General features: G+C 41.6%; 1 protein-coding gene across 1 annotated transcript in view; it reads left to right on the forward strand.

Moving 5' to 3' along the window:
* The window catches only part of LOC128870433 (calcium/calmodulin-dependent protein kinase type II alpha chain), a 341402-nt gene that overhangs the window by 27398 nt on the left and 296719 nt on the right, over positions 1–17285 (forward strand). The gene's annotated exons all lie outside the window — the stretch shown is intronic.

The following is a 17285-nucleotide window of genomic DNA, read 5'->3' on the forward strand; positions in this document are numbered from 1 at the left end:
AAGTGCTATATTTGTGGCGCTACATCCAACGATTTTAATCAGCTGCATTTAAAGCACGATATTAACCACGAATGTCTTGAGCTTGGTGCATTAATCATAAAAAATGCATTGGTGCCTATTGGACAACTTTCGGAGGAAGCTGCAGGAGCAAGGAATAAACATTTTAGAACTTACCGCCAAGACTTCGCAAGAAAATTTTCCCGAGAAAACTGCAATGGAGAAATTTTTAATCGACTTTTTTTAAGTTCAGACCCTTTATTTAGCAGCACTAGAAATGTGAAAAGAGGAAAATTAAAATCATATTTACCGGAAACGGTAAGTTTACTCATTCCGGCCCAACCTAACGAATCTGATTCATCAGATAATGAAAATTTGTAATTTTTTCCTTTAATTTGTTTCATTTTGCTTTAGTTCTTACTGACGTAAGATTATTGATTGAATTAAATTTTTTTTTTTTGGTTCAAACAATGTATTTTATTTGACACCTTCTGTGAAACTTGGCATTTGATAATAAATAATTAAAACATTAATAATGATGTCTATTTTATATAATTTAACCTATAAATACCCCAAAAAAAATTCATTTTCTATTTAGTATTCTAGTACAAAATGGTTGTATCTTTAAAGATACCACGGTCATTTAAGGGTTAATAATATAATATTTCAATAAAAAAAGTCCATTGTCTAAATGATGATGAATAAAAGTATTTAAGACTAAAAAAAACGTGAAAATAGTTTTGGCCGCCTAGATTATCAAAATACCGGTATGTGCCGCGGGACGACCGTTAGGTAATACTTCACGCGAGGGGGAGCGGCCTATTGCCTCTTCATGAAAATCTGCGCTGATGTTCAGCACGTCGCAGTTTGGTATTTACTTATCGTTAAGTATTAATTCTGGGAGGGGAGCGGCCTATTGCCTCTACTTGAAAATCTGCGCTGCTGTTCAGCGTGACGCAATTTGGTGATTCCTAATACCGTTAAGTGACCTTAGTGCTTGTGTTCTTGCATGTGAGTGTCATGTCAAGTAACACAAAAAATGCGAAAAGCAAATCTAAGAGACAGGAGCCACTACTACCAGTGACTGCTGTAAACGTGTCTATTGTTGCTGCTCCACATGGTGAGACAAATTCGTTTTCCTCTGCTTCGCACTGTCATGCTGGTGTTGGTGATGCGCCACTCTCTTATAGCGCTGCTGTTACTAATACAGCTAAAGTGAAGCTGACGCCAATTGCTGCTGCTACTGCTACTACGTCCGTTCTCCCATCAACATCCACTTGCAAAAAAGCGTCGGCAAGGCTGATTTCTCTTGCACCTACATCAAATCGTACACGTGAATGGATAACCGTAACTAGAGCTAATAGAAAAAAGGTTAAACAACCTTTAGTTATCGGTTCAAACCAAAATAGTGAATTAGGTGTAGTTCCTAACATGAAGTGGCTGCACATATCGTCATTCTTAAACACTGTGACAGCTGCCGATATTGTGGACTATGTTGCAAAACATGCAGAAATTGACCGCAAATTTCTTTCGACTTTAAGCTAGGCGTTTCTGAGTTTTCTTGTGAAAAGCTTTTAAATGCGGATATATGGCCTACGAACGTAAAAATTCGGCCATTAACTTTTTTTTTCAAAAAGACGTCACTCCACCTATAATTCCGTAACTGCTGCACATAACTCCATCGCTAGTAATAAATTAGTAAAATTGTATTTTCAAAATATATCTGGACTTCGAACTAAATGTGCCACGGAATATATGAAAAGTTCTTTCTTTGACTTTGATATTTTTGTATTCGTTGAATCTTGGCTGAATGAAAATTTTTTCGACTGTGAAATTTTTGACCCCGATTTGTACGATATTTTCCATAAAGATCGTGACCCTGTCAAATCAGGATGTTCCAGAGGAGGTGGTGTTCTCATTGCTGTTCGGAGAAAATTTCGCGCATCATTGGTAACGCTTACCAATTCTGACACACTCATCGATCAGCTTTGTGTACGTATTTATGGCTCATCTGGAACAGTTTATGTGTGTGCATCCTACATTCCGCCGAATAGTCCGGATTATTTATACTTTGCACATGCTGATAATGTTGTGTTATTAGCATCAAGCATAGCTGGTGACAGTCATCTCTGTGTCCTCAGTGATTTAAATTTATGTCGCCTCAGTTGGTCCCCACTTAGAAACTCGGCTGCTTTATGGCTTCTAACGTAAATTCTTCAGCCGAAATTCATGGTTTTTATAATAGTCTTAATAGAATCCTAGATCTAGTGTTTATTTCAAATAACATCAACTACACATTGTCGGAAGGCATTGCTCCCATATCTTTAACTGATAAACATCATGTTCCTCTTTCTCTTGAGTTGGAATTTTATGACTTTTCTGAGGTATCCGATGAGCCTAACTTAAATTTAACTACAACTCATGCGACTTCTCAATTTTTAGCGAAATTTTATTAAGTATTGACTGGAATAATGCCTTCCACGACAATGATGTTACCTCTTGTTTTCATTTTTTAAGACTAAGGTTTCTGAGCTGTGCTTGAAGCACATTCCTATTTATCATAAGAAAGTATATAAGACACCTTGGCATACCAAACGGCTTAGGCATCTAAAGAATCTAAAAAACAAATTTTGTAAACTGTATAAAAGGTCTGGAGACCGAATGCACTACTCAAAATTTCAATGCCTTTTAAAAAAATTTAACTGTTTGAACAAGTTCTTATATAGAAATTACATCTTGAATTTCGAAAACAATATTATTTCGGATTCGAAGGCCTTTTGGCAATTCATCAAATCAAAAAAGTCTTGCTCAATGGTGCCAAACAATGTTTTTTATAATGGTAAATATGCAAATTCCGCCATAGAATCTGCCAATTTATTTGTCGACTTTTTTTGCTCTAATTTTGAACCCGACTTAGACTTCGATTCTAGTTTGCCCTGTAATAGTTTTTCACCTCTTAATTTTGGGACTTTGTGCCTATCTGTTACTGATGGGGTCAAAGGTATTATGAAGCTTAAACCTACAACGAAAACTCACTCGGATGGCCTTTCGGGCATTTTGCTGAAGAACTGCTTGTGTCTCGCTGAGCCTCTTACAATTATATTTAATAAATCGTTGTCCTCCGGTATCTTTGACGACTGGAAATTTACTTCCGTTACGCCTATATTTAAGAGTGGAAATAAAAACGATGTTAGCAATTACAGATCGATTTCGAAGCTTTCGACTGACTCAAAACTTTTTGAATGATATGTTGTATTTTGCTGTCAAAGGCCTAATATCTACCAACCAGCATGGTTTCGTTGCAAGTCGCTCCACTGTCACTAATTTGTCTATTTTCAATGATTACTGCATCGATCTATTCTATCGTGCTCATTTATTACTCGTACCATTTCTGGATCTATTGATTGTCCTTCCCTTTTAAGTAAAATTCAATTTAATTCGATTCCTAGCGCATGTGCAGATTTAAATATGTTTTTCAATTCTTCTGGTGCTGATTTTATATGGCCGTATGGCATCTTAGTCAATCATCTTAAATCGTTCTTTTCTTAGTAACTACTAAACTATTGTACATTATTATAATATAATCTGTAAGAATGTATCCATTCAAAGACAATAAATAAATAAATAAAAAAAAATACTTAAAAAAGATGGGTATCGCGGACATGTAGCACGTAGAAACCGTACATATCCGAAATCTATAGAAAAATCACATGGATTTTGCAAAAGAATATGTCAACAAGTCTAAAAAATTTTGGGAACGTGTTTTTTTCGGATGAAAGCAAATATTGCATATTTGGCATTAAAGAAAGAAAACTAGTCTGGCGTAAGAGCGGTACTGCGCTCGAAAAAGAAAATCTTGTACCAACAGTGAAGCATGGCGGGGGCGGTGTGGTGGTCTGGGAGTGTAAGGCTTCGCAAGAAGTTGGCAAACTTGTTTTTGTACAGTCAACAATTGATCAATTTTCTTATTTAAATATTTTAAAGACTAGCATGATGATTTGAATTCGCATTCGATAGAAATAAAATTACAATTAGCAGTCTGTACATAATGTGTAATTGGTGCATTATATCTTGTGTATGTTTGTGCAGCCTTTCGCGAAAGTTCTAAAAGCCCGTTGCGACTTTTCTTTGAAGACTGGTACATCAAAATCTTAACTTAAAAAATCTCGAATTCCATTAAAACGTGCGATTCAAGATGAATGCGGAAAATATTGTGAGCTACCTTCAGTTATTGAGTGAACAGTGGAATCGTTTAAACGTTGGTCAATACGCTGTAAATGGGCGTATCCAAGAAAAAACTTGGCAGTCGTGTCCGCAGCCGTACATCTATTGGAATTAGAGTTACCCACATTTCCCGATGACTCTACAGAATGGATTGGATTTTTCGTCGCGTTTCCTCGTTAGTCAGCAGTAGCTGTGCTTTAAGCGTTGGGTCGTCCGCTTCAGTTTTGGAATAATTGATTGCTGCATGAGGGGGTCAGTTAATTGGCATTCGAAACGCGTAAGCAGTGGGGGTTTTCGCTCCTTAGTGATGAACCTTCGTCCTTTGAACCACTAACCACATTTTTAAAGATACGATGTCGATCGCTATCGATGTTTGCGTCGTCAACAACATCAGTACCTATTAAGGTAAAAATTGCATCAGCAAGCAAGTTGAAAAATGTGTTCCACGCGGTATCAGAACAGAATAACGTGTGTGCATGTAATAGTGGGCCTCATGCAATTTTTGATTGTCAAATATTTGGTGAGTTAGTTTTTTCAGCAAAAATGCAGTTCGTGAAGCATGGTGGTGTATATTTCAACTGCTTAAGTTCAGGTCACTATAAAGATCGATGTAACAGTGATTCCACTTGCCGCGTGCGTAAAGACCTTGATCACACCCTATTGTACCGTGCCGTGCCTTCAACGACCGTTGCCGTATTGAATCATTGGTCAGAAACGGGTCTTGTCCGTTGTCCGCTGCTGACGCCACATCGTAGGTAAGTGTAAAAGCTTTTTAACCTCTAGAGGGCGCCGCCACTGCACGCGTCTCTTCATCGGATTACGAGCGACTTACTAACGCAGAATATAGCTCTTTCAAAGTGGCCGCATATCCGGAGTTTGCCTCTAGTACGTCGTCGAATTGCCACGTCTTTAAAGAAGACTCGCTTGTGAGTGACATGAAACATATGCGGGACGTGTCAGATACAGTGAATCAAATATTATATGCCTCATCAGCCTGTTTTAAATGAGAGTAGTATCACAACCAAATTGAGAGTTATATTCAATGCCTCCGCAAAATTGGCTTTCGGCAATTCGCTGAAGGGTGGGTTACTTGTAGGACCTCATCTGCAGCAAGATTTGTACATGATCTTCCTTCGCTTTAAAATGAACCGCTATGCTGTAACCGCAGATGTCACCAAAATGCATTGACACATTTGCGTATCCTCAAAACATGCCGACTCTTTATGTCACCCTCAAGAATTTTTACATGGCTGGCCCATTTACCAGTCCATCTTGTAAAGAAGAACTTCAATTGCTACAGCAAAAAGTCTCCGAAGTGTTACGAGAAGATGGGTTTGAACTTTGAGGGAACCGCCTGTTAATTTAACCAAGCACATATTTTTATCTCACGCAAGTACGCTCTTCGATCCTCTCGCAGCTATAAACTCAAAGCTGTGGTTTCAAGACATATGGCGCACTAAAGTAGGTTGGGATCACGTCATTCTTAAGTCCATCGCCACGAAGTGGTTGGAGCATCGCATAGAACTGCAGCAGCTGGCATATTTGAAAGGCCATTATTGGCTTGGTACGGAAGCAGCTGGGTCATTTACGGAACTGCACATATCCGCTTACAACGCCGTTCTGTACGCACGTACAACACAAAGGGACGGTAGCATTACTATGTCGCTAATTTCATCGAAGACCGCTTAAGTTCACAATGTTGCCAGGTCTACCCGCTTTTCGCTTGGACTGAGGATCTGAGGACCGCTGAACAATTGTGGAAGCAGAAGTCATTGATAGAGCTCATGACAGATATGGGCATTCGAAGCAGCATTCGTGTTCCTGCGACTAACTCTAGGGATCGGTCGGTGATGACGTAATACTCATCGTATTCCAAGCTGGGCCGCGTCATCTCCTACGCTCTACGTCTTTTGTCAAACTTAAGGGCTAACAGGTGACTCAATCTTATGAAGGGTTTTAGCTCTCCGAGTAGTCCCGAGTTATCTGAAACTGAACTTCACCTAATCAGGTATACACAACGATTTTATTTTTCTAATGAAATTTCTCTTTGCAGCGCTAAAACACCAACACGGCTTCGTAATAGTCTTTTGCGTTTGCAGCCGTTTCTGTATGTGGCCTGTATTTTACGTGTTGGTGGAAAATTAAGCGTGTTGAAATCGTGCCTGATGTTAGACAACCTATTATCTTGCTTAAGAATTGTCCACTTGCCAAGCTAATAGTCTGCGAAATACACAAACTCAGCTTTCACGCCGGATACCGCATTATGAAAACTGTTTTGAGACGTCGTTATTGGTTGTTGGCGCCCGTAGCTTGATTCGCCAAGTTTACCATAAGGGCGTAAAATCGACGTGCTTGAATCGCAACTTTGCCGATCGATCGATGGCTGACTTTCTTACGTCCTGAACAACATACGTTCGTTTCTTTCACGAACTGCCGTGGACTTCGCTGGTTCATGCATGTATAAGTTGACGCATAGAAGGGGAGCGAAATCTATGAAGGGGTATATATACGAGCTCATTTGTATGTGTACCGAGCTCACTTGTCTGTGTACTGAACGCATTCAAAAGATTCATCAATGTTAGAGCATATTGCAAGGTCATGTTTTCGGATAATGGTACAAATTGAATCGACGCGGAGAAGGAGCTTCGAAATAAATACGAACAGTTCATGAAAAACCCCAAACTATGATTGCTGATTATGACATCGAGTCGTGTTTCAATACACTTGCCGCGCCTCACATTGTAGGTTATTGGGAGACTGGTATCAAAGGTTTAAAATACCACCTCAAACGAGTTATTGGCGACATCTTTGCTGTCTTATGAAGAGTTCAGCACACTCTTAACTGAAGTAGAGGCCTGCATAAACTCCCGTCCGCTATGCGATAGCTCTGGCGATGCTTGTGATTCAGAGGTGTTAACTCCTGGGAACTGTACTGTGGGCGAACCTCTAAAGTCGCTTCCAGGGTCTAAGGTCAAGGGTTCTGTGGTAGCCTGCATCAACGATGGCAGCTAATTTTGACAATAAGAAAACACTTCTGGAGAGAAGAGCATCTCGACTGCCTGCAACGCCATACTAAATGAGCTCGACCCTCACGCAACTTCGAATAAGGAGATGTAGTAGCTATTTTCAACGAGCCTACTCCACCGACAAAGAGGGCCCTCGCAGAGTAACGAAATGCCACCCCGGACCTAACGGCCTCGTTCGAGTGGTAACATGCAAGTTGTGTCTTCTGCCTACGAAAGAAGATTTATTTTGGGAATTTATAATTTTATTTCTACTGTTGCAAACTTTAACAAACATATCGTTATGTTGGGTTCATTTAAATATTCGTTTAAAATTTGTAGAACTTACCGCTTAGTAAAATATGCTTTAATTATAAAAATTTTAAGATTTATCAACTCTTGTTATTTGTAATAATTAACCATTTTTGTATGTAAAAGAAAATATTTCTGAAAATAAATGGAGGTAAAACGTAATTTGAAACATTTGAAAAGATCTAATATTTTGGAAACTCATTTGATTCCCGCCGCATCCTTTATCGATCCTATGAACTGGATCCTCTCGCTCTATCATATATTGATCCCGTGAATTGGATTCTGTCACTCCAAAATTTATTGATCCGCAACATATATTAATCCTTTAGGAGGTTAATGATTTGGACTCTCCCAACAATATTTATTGTCGCAACAATTAAGGATTTTGGATGCTCCCCGCAACGTTAGTTCCATGTAACGGTATTTCGCAGCCGTAAAATTTCAGCAGCTGTAGTACTGTGTTGTTGTTGTTGTTGTTATAGCAGCATAAACATTCCCCATACTTACATACGGGGAATGCTGCTGGAGTGACAGTCCTTGGCCGGATATAAATCGGAGTCGTTTCGGTAACGTAGAACCGACTGTCGTGGAAAGGGTTATTGGTTAAAGGGGGTCGGGTTACTTATTGGTTCACTTGAATCCTCTATTCCCGCTAACCAAACAAGAAAAAAATAATAACCAATCTAGGAAATTTCTTATTTAAATCGTATAAGTTTGTGCTGCCACTTTGCTTATAAATTCTCCAGATAGCCTAAGGAAATTTCAGACCAGGCCGTTTTAATGATTTGAATTGAAGCATTTTTGTCTTGAAATTGTTGCCCATTCTCAAAAACTTTACGAAGAAGCCATCCTCATAGATTTTCAATAATTTTCAAATCTGGAGAATACGGACCATGCTAAAGTTTCAACGTTTTGGGACGCAATCCAAGTTTTGACCACACTTGAAGTGTGTACAGGTAAAATGCACCTGTTGAAAGATCCAGTTAATAGGCCCAAATGTTTCACGAATTTTGCGAAAAGATGATTCGAACACAGCCTTATAGCTGTTTCTCGTCCCGTGTTACGATATTGCTCCCCATATCATAGTACAACTTTTACGGATGTGATGTTGACTCAACTACCTTTCTTCCTTTCTTAAGTCATGAAAATATTAATTGTATCCATCCGGTCCGTTCTGATTGAACTTATTTTCGTCACTAAATAGTACTTTTTCCATTCACCGGAATGTTGTTTGTAACAGAACTCCAAGCCATGTGGTGCCTTTTAAAATCCTTGTATGCTTCAGATGTGGGGCTTTTAGCCCTTAGAACGATGGATTTGCTGACTGCAACAATTGCAATTTCTTTAATTTGTGCTGTTGGAAGGGGGAAATTTGACGCAATCTTAACGATTTTGCAGTTTTCCTTCGGTGTCAAAGCCGCCGCAGTTCTGTCTTTCTTACCATAGGAGACATCTTGTTTCACGTAAAGATTCACAACGTTTGGACTTCGACCAATCTGTTTGGCAATTTGACGATTTGAAAGCCCCTCTGGGGTTAAGACAACGATTTATTCTTTTTCGCTTTGGGCTTTGGTTTCGGTGTCATAACTCGACCTTCTGTGAAAAGCTTGTACAACTTTTAAACATTTTTTTGATTATGCTGTCTTCTTTGACCAATTTTTTTCGATAGAAGAAAATCGCCGAACACTCAACACACTTGTTTTTTTTATGCCTTTCAAAAACAAACTAAACATACTGTTTTGCTAAAACCGTAACCATATCTTCGAGACGAGTGTACAAACATAAAAGAAATAATAATCGAAACTCCGTAGTACGTAGCCCACGAAAGTTGAAACCTTCACCTTATTTTTTGAACACAACGCGTACACATAGCCCATCAAGTCTCAGAGATTCAAAACACCACATAAATTTATAGCTGAAAACATATTATATTTTTTTACCATATTCTTTTATTACATTCTTAAGTTACAAAAGCAAAAGAAAATAACAAGATTCCTTACTTCATTGCTTACATAACGGTAAGGACAATAATTGCAGCAACATGTAAATATGGAAAGTTTGCGTACAGTTTTTTTTTTTATTGTAATAATAGCGTTACTTTATTAGGATTTTATTTCGTTTCATAGTTCCATTGTTTTTCTCTGTTCAACGCGTAGTAAACAATTACAAACATACTAGGATTTTAACATCTAAGCGAAGATCTATTTGCCCGAGAAGAGCGCAGCATAATCAATATGGAAAAGGTTAACCCTCGAATTGCAGCATCAAAATTTGCATAAAACATAAAGCAAACCTTTAAAAAAGTTATTGTGCAGAAAATGCTAGAAAAGTTTAAATAGAGGTGGATATCATGGTGGAGTCCTTCAGAGAAAGCCGTTATTTGACTTGTAAACAGACGAAAGTGCATGGAATTTGCTAATACTTATTAGATAGGAATAAGGCTCCAGAGGAAACAATTCATTTTTTCAGACGAAAGTAAAATTTGTATTTTTGGGATAAGAAGTCCTCAAATCGTTTGTCGCAAATCATTGCCCAATCCATAAGAAGGGCGACCCTGCAATCTGTGTCAATTACCGCGGTATTAGTCTCCTAAATATCGCTTATAACGTTCTAGCGAGCGTATTGTGTGAAAGGTTGAAGCCCACCGTCAACCAGCTGAATAGATATAGGTGCGCTCATCAGAGGTGAAAACCGATTGGTTGTAGGTGACTTTAATGCGCATCACGATCTTTGGCATTCAAGCCTGCCAAATGATCGTAGGGGACAGCAATTGGCAGAGCAGATAGACGACTCGACATTCAGCACAGTGAACGACGACGCCCCCACCAGGGTAGTGGGCAATTGTAGCAGCTCGCCTGACCTAACAATAGCTAGCGCGGGTCTGATAAATAGCATAGCGTGGCGACCTATGCTATCGCTTGCATCAGACCACTTGCCCATTATCGTCTCGATCGAGAGACCTGCCGATTTCGTTTCCGCGAATCACCGGTCCAATTTTAACTTTATAAAAGCTAATTGGGCCGGCTTCACGGAATTCACCGAGGACACCTTCGCCGCTCTTCCCATCCCCACTGATGTGCGCGTCGGCGAACGCGCATTCCGCAAGGTGCTCACAGCTGCTGCGGCTCGCTTCATCCCAGCTGGATGTTATAAGGACATCCGTCCTCACTTCCCAGCAGAAGCAGCCAGTTTAGCAAACGAGCGTGACCACCTACGCCAGGCCGATCCCGGGGATCCCCGCATAAGGGATCTCAATTTGGAGATCCGGCAACTGGTAAATCAACATAAGCGGACTAAATGGGTTGAGCACCTGAAGACTTGTAACCTCACCTCCGGAGTGAGTAAGCTCTGGTCCACCGTTAGGTCCCTGTCGAACCCGACGAAACACAACGACAAGGTGGCTATCACCTTCAACGGTAGTACTTCGTCGGACCCGAAGAGATGCGCGAGCTATTTTAGCCGGCTGTTTACACTGCATCCTCCGGGCGACAGAACCAAACGTCGTGTTACCAGAAGGCTGCACAAACTGACGAACGACAGTGCGCCGCCACTTACTTTCTCCGGTGATGAGGTTCAGGGGGCCATCAACAAGTCGAAATCATCGAAAGCCATTGGCCCTGACGGACTTAACGCGCTGATGCTGAAGCATCTGGGACCCCTGGGAGTAGGATACCTCACAAGGGTCTTCAATTTGTCTCTGGCCACTCTCATCATCCCTGACAAGTGGAAAGCAGGGAGAGTGGTCCCACTATTGAAACCTGGGAAACCCGCCAACTAAGGGGAGTCTTATCGGCCGATAACTCTCCTTTCCCCAGTAGTGAAGACACTTGAAGCCCTCCTACTCCCACTCTTCACGACCCACCTGGCCCCAGCCCCACATCAGCACGGATTCCGACGAGTGCACAGCACCACCACTGCACTCACCGCCATAAACGCCCTGATAAATCGCGGGCTTAACCAAAACCGCCCCTGCGAGAGGACTGTCCTAGTAGCGTTGGACCTAAAGAAGGCTTTCGATACAGTCAGCCATTCCACGCTACTAGATGATATTTATCAGTCGACACTCCCGCCAGGGCTGAAGAGGTGGTCCGCGAACTACCTGAGCGGTCGGCACTCGTCAGTGATTTTTCGAGATCAAATGTCAAGGCAGAGGAAGATTAAGCAAGGCGTACCGCAGGGTGGGGTCCTTTCACCCTTGCTTTTTAACTTCTACATCTCGAAGCTCCCCCAACCACCAGCGGGAGTTTCCCTGATCTCATACGCTGACGATTGCACGATAATGGCGTCGGGCAATGACATCGATGGCCTGTGTTCCAAAGTGAACAACTACCTCACCGACCTTTCTCGCTTTTTCACTGCGAGGAATCTCCAACTTTCCCCCACCAAGTCCACGGCGACCCTCTTCACCACCTGGACAAAGGAGGTCAAGCTGTCCCTTAAGGTAAAAGTCGACGACACACCAATTCCGACTGTGAATAACCCCAAAATTTTGGGTGTAACCTTTGACAGCTTGCTCTCCTTCTCTGCGCACACAACCGCAATTGCCACTAAAGTCCAAAATCGCAACAAGGTCCTCAAATCGCTGGCCGGCAGCACTTGGGGCAAGGACAAAGAACTGTTGCTTTCGACATTTAAGGCAATTGGCCGGCCGGTTCTAAACTATGCTGCGCCTGTCTGGTCGCCTGGTACTAGTGATTCGCAGTGGATAAAGCTTCAGACATGTCAGAATACCTCCATTCGGACAGCGACCGGGTGCCTCCTGATGTCACCCATACAACACCTGCACAACGAGGCACAAATGCTCCCAGTCGCGGAGCACAACAAATTGCTCAGCAAGCAGTTCCTGCTGGGGTATTACCGCAGGTTTCACCCCTGCAGACACCTGCTTGAGCCTGAGCCGCCTCCCAGGCACGTCAGGAGACACCTCCTCGACTACGCTGACGAACTCCAGGACAAAACTGACCGAGACCTACTGGACCGGACAGTATTCAGACAGTCAATAAACGACATTCACCGGGAGTCCGTTACCACCTTCATGAACTCCCGTCCCGTGAATGCCGTAATCGGAGTCCAACCACCACCCATTGCAGATGAAGAGCTCCAGCTTCCCCGTGAGACTCGTGTAACATTGGCACAATTACGTTCTGGATATTGTAGCAGGTTAAACTCCTACTTATCCAGAATTGACCCCGACATACCAAACACATGTCCGGCATGTGAAGGTACACCGCACGACACTAACCACCTCTTCACATGCCCCCTTAATCAGACTCATCTAACCCCCCTCTCCCTCTGGACCCAACCCGTCGAAACAGCATGTTTCCTGGGCCTACCCCTAGATGAGCTAGACGAAGACGACAGATGATATACCTACACTGACAGGGCTAACTATGCTGTTAAAACAACAACAACAACAACCTTATCAGTGTGGCTTTAGACCTGGACAGTCTCCCATCGACCAAATATTCACAATACGCCAAATCTTGGAAAAGACCAACGAAAAAAGAATCGACACACACCATCTTTTCGTCGATTTCAAAGCTGCATTCGACAGTACCAAAAGGAGTTTCCTGTATGCGGCGATGTCTGAATTTGGTATCTCTGCAAAACTAATGCGGCTATGCAAGATGACGTTGCTCAACACCAGAAGCGCCGTCAGAATTGGGAAGGACCTCTCTGAGCCGTATGATACTAAACGAAGTTTCAGACAGGGTGACTCGCTGTCGTGTGACTTCTTTAACCTGATGTTGGAGAGGATAGTACGAGCCGCAGAACTTAATCGCTCAGGCACAATTTTTTATAAGAGCGTACAATTGTTGGCGTATGCCGATGATATCGACATCATCGGCCTGAACAACCGCGCTGTTAGTTCTGCCTTCTCCAAACTGGATAAAGCGGCAAAGCCAATAGGTCTAGTGGTGAACGAGGACAAAACGAAGTACCTGCTGTCATCAAACAAGAAGTAGGCGCACTTGCGTGTCGGCACCCACGTCACTGTTGACTGGTATGATTTCGAGGTTGTAAAGGACTTCGTATACTTAGGAACCAGCATTAACACCGATAACAATGTCAGCCTTGAAATCCAACGAAGAGTCACTCTTGCCAACAAGTGCTACTTTGGACTAAGTAGGCAATTGAGTAGTAAAGTCCTCTCTCGACGACCAAAACTAACACCCTACAAGACTCTTATCATGTCCGTCCTAACGTATGGCGCAGAAGCTTGGACGATGAAAACATTCGATAAAGCGACGCTTGGAGTGTTTGAGAGAAAGATTCTGCGTAAGATTTTTGGACCTTTGCACGACCGCAACGGCGAATATCGCAGGCGGTGGAGCGATGAGCTGTATGAGCTTTACGACGACATAGACATAGCGCAGCAAATAAAGATCCAGCGGCTACGTTGGCTGTGTCATGTCCTCTGAGTGGATACAAACGCTCCGGCTCTGAAAGTATTCGATGCGGTACAAGCTGGTGGTAGTAGAGGAAGAAGAAGGCCTCCCCTGTGTTGGGAAGATCAGGTAGAGAAGGACTTGGCTTCACTTGGAGTGTCCAATTGGCGGCGGTTAGCATGAGAAAGAAACGACTGGCGCGCTTTGTTAAGCTCGGCCGAAATCGCGTAAGCGGTTATCGCGCCAATTTAGAAGAGGAAATCATTGCTGTACTGTCAAACACGTCGATGTTGGAGTTATGGTGTGGGAATGCATGACGGCAAGTGGTGTGGGTCTAAAATTTATGGAGTCGATAATGGATAAATGAGAGTATTTGAACATTTTAAAAAGGAATTTGACACATAATTCCGAAAATCTTGGCTTATTAAGAACATTTTGGTTCCAACAAGATAACGAATCAAAACACCGAGCAGAGATCTGATGGTACAACGCTCCAGAACAGCTTAAAACATCTGTGGGATTTATTAGAAAAACGAATTCAATAGCATGCAGTAATAAGTAAAGAAGCTTTTCAAAGTGTTATTCGAGCAGAATGGGCGAAGATTACATCTGAGGAAACAGAGAAGCTAGTAAATTCAATGCCAAATAGATTGAGCGAAGTCCTAAAACATTGTGGCTATCCAACAAAATAATAGTTTTTGCTTTTGTATATTATTTATAAAGATTTTTCCATATGTTTTAAAACTGTACGCCGATATTTTGGTTGTTATATTCACATGTTGCTGCAAGTACTTACCGTTATGAAAACAATGAAGCAAGGAATCTTCATATTTTCTTTTGATTTTGTAACTTAAGAATGGAATAAATAAAAATATGTTTTCAACTACAAATTTATATTGTGTTCTTAATAAATGTAAAAATATTTGTAGGGTGTGCGCAGATTTTATGGGCTATGTGTATTTATTTTTCAGTGGTGGTATAGTTTACGTTGAAATTTTTGTTGGCTGTTGGAGCTTCTTATATTTGATGGCAGTTCGTTGTACATTTTTAAACCTTTATAGTACAAATCTAGCTTTAGATTATCCGTTTGGCAAAACATAAAGTTATCACTCAACTATTTTGGTAGAGCCCCGTTCTTAATAAAAAAACATAAACTTGTCAGGAACAAAGATGGTAAATGGACCAAAAACAATACAGAATCTCTAGAGGATCTTATTAGCACCCATTTTCCTTGCTGTGTTGACGCTTGCAATTTGATCCAGCCAGGGTAGCAGTGAGATTCACAAAACAGACGCAATTACCCACGGAAGACTGGATTGGGCAATAAATTTATTTGCATCGCCTGGACCAGATTGTATCATTCTGGCCATGATACAAAAAGCTTCACGTTCAACATTATCATGGTTGAAGAACATTTACAATGGAGGTTTGAGCATGTATGTACAGGAAAATTGGAAAGTTGCGACGGTCGTCTTTATAGCCAAAGCAGGTTGAAGTGGTCATAGGTAGGTAGGTAGGTAGATTTGGCAGCCGCATCGCACATAGAGACAACGATGCCACTTAGACCACGGGATGGGTCCGTTGTGAGCCGCGGAGGCTGGGCTACATTTCCCTTTCCATATTGAACCATCCTGAGCTTTTGACAAAGCGTAAAAGGTTGTTGATACCTAAAGTGTATAGATTAGCTATATTCGTTAAGAAGTAGGATTTTAAAAATCGGTTTCTGCTTCTGGCTAGAGCCGGACATGTGCAAAAAAGGTGTTGAATTGTTTCCAATTCCTCCTCATTTCTGCAGCTACGACAGAAATCATGCGTGTATACGCCTAATCTCCTTGCATGATTTGCTATGAGACAATGTCCTGTGAGGACCCCTGCTAAGGTCCTGATTTGAAGTCTATTCAATTTTATAATACTCTTGGACAGACGTAAATTTAGCCTTGGCCATGTTTGCCTAGCAATTTCGCAGGTGTTAGCGCTAATCCATCTCTGATTAGCAGAATTGATTAGTACGTCCTTAATGAGAAGCCTACAAGTTGCGAGAGGTATCTCCATAAAATTACTTATGTCTGGCATACAGGTACCTTCTTTTGCAAGTTGGTCTGCCCTACAGTTCCCTGGTATATCTCTGTGGCCTGAGACCCAGCATAATATTATACGATATTGTTTGGCCATCTCATTTAGAGATTGGCGACAACGTAAGACACTCCTTGATGTGGTTAGGAATGCATCCAGGGCTCGTAGGGCAGCTTGGCTATCTGTGAAGATATCCGTTGACGATATTCTGTTTATCTTTAACCATTTTAAGGCTTCATAAATAGCGTTTATTTCCGCTTGAAAAACACTACAGTGATCCAGTAATTTAAAGGATTCACTAATAAAAAGCTGTTCGCAAAATAACCCTGATCCTACACCGGTGTCCATTTTGGATCCGTCCGTGTAGATCTTAACGGGTGTGTTGGGTGTTGGATCTTCTTCAAGCCATTCCAGTCTAGAAGGGATTTTCATTTGGAAATTCCTTTCGAAGCAAAGATTGGGAGGATGATAATCACAGTCACTGGGTATATCCGTGTAGGAGTCTAAAATGGTTGAATGTCCATGTGTGACAGTCTTCCATTGTGAGCTCGCTTTGAGCCTTAAAGCGGCGCAGGCCGCTGGGTATTTGCAGAAGAGATCTAGGGGTAGCAGATGTAGCATGATGTCCAAAGCCATGGATGGCGTGGTTTTCATGGCGCCACATATTGCTAGTTCCGCTGATCTCTGCACCTTATTCAATAAATTGGAATAGGTTTTTTTCTGCATAGCACACCACCAGACATCATTTCCATATAGAAGAATAGGTCTGACGACAGCAGTGTAGAGCCAATGAGCAACCTTAGGTTTAATTCCCCAGGTCTTACCTAAAGCTCTCTTACAGGCATAAAAAGCTAGGTTCGCTTTCCTGACTCTTTCTAAGGTGTTTGACTTCCAAGTCAGTTTCCTATCTATGTTTAGTACCAAGTACTTGGTTTCTTCCGAAATCACAAGAGCTTCCCCTTTGAGCATAATTGGACTTAGCTGTGTTTCCTAGTGAACAATATGAGTTGTGTTTTGCCTGGGTTGACTCCTAGACCAAACTTTTTCATGTTTTGACATAGAGATAAGATTTCTATCTATAATTATGCTTAAGGGAAATTCTATCAACCTCTCCAAAGTTTTCAATAGGAAGGAGGAGAGAGATATCGGTCTTAAGTCTTTTGGATGGGTATGTGAGTTTCTACCAGCTTTTGGAATGAAAACAATTTTGACTTGTCTCCACTTAAGAGGTATATGACCGTAGAGAAAGCAACCTTTGAAGATTGCTAGTGGCCCGTGTGCTAGATAT

The sequence above is a fragment of the Anastrepha ludens genome, chromosome X (assembly GCF_028408465.1).
Source record: "Anastrepha ludens isolate Willacy chromosome X, idAnaLude1.1, whole genome shotgun sequence".
Lineage (NCBI taxonomy): Eukaryota > Metazoa > Arthropoda > Insecta > Diptera > Tephritidae > Anastrepha > Anastrepha ludens.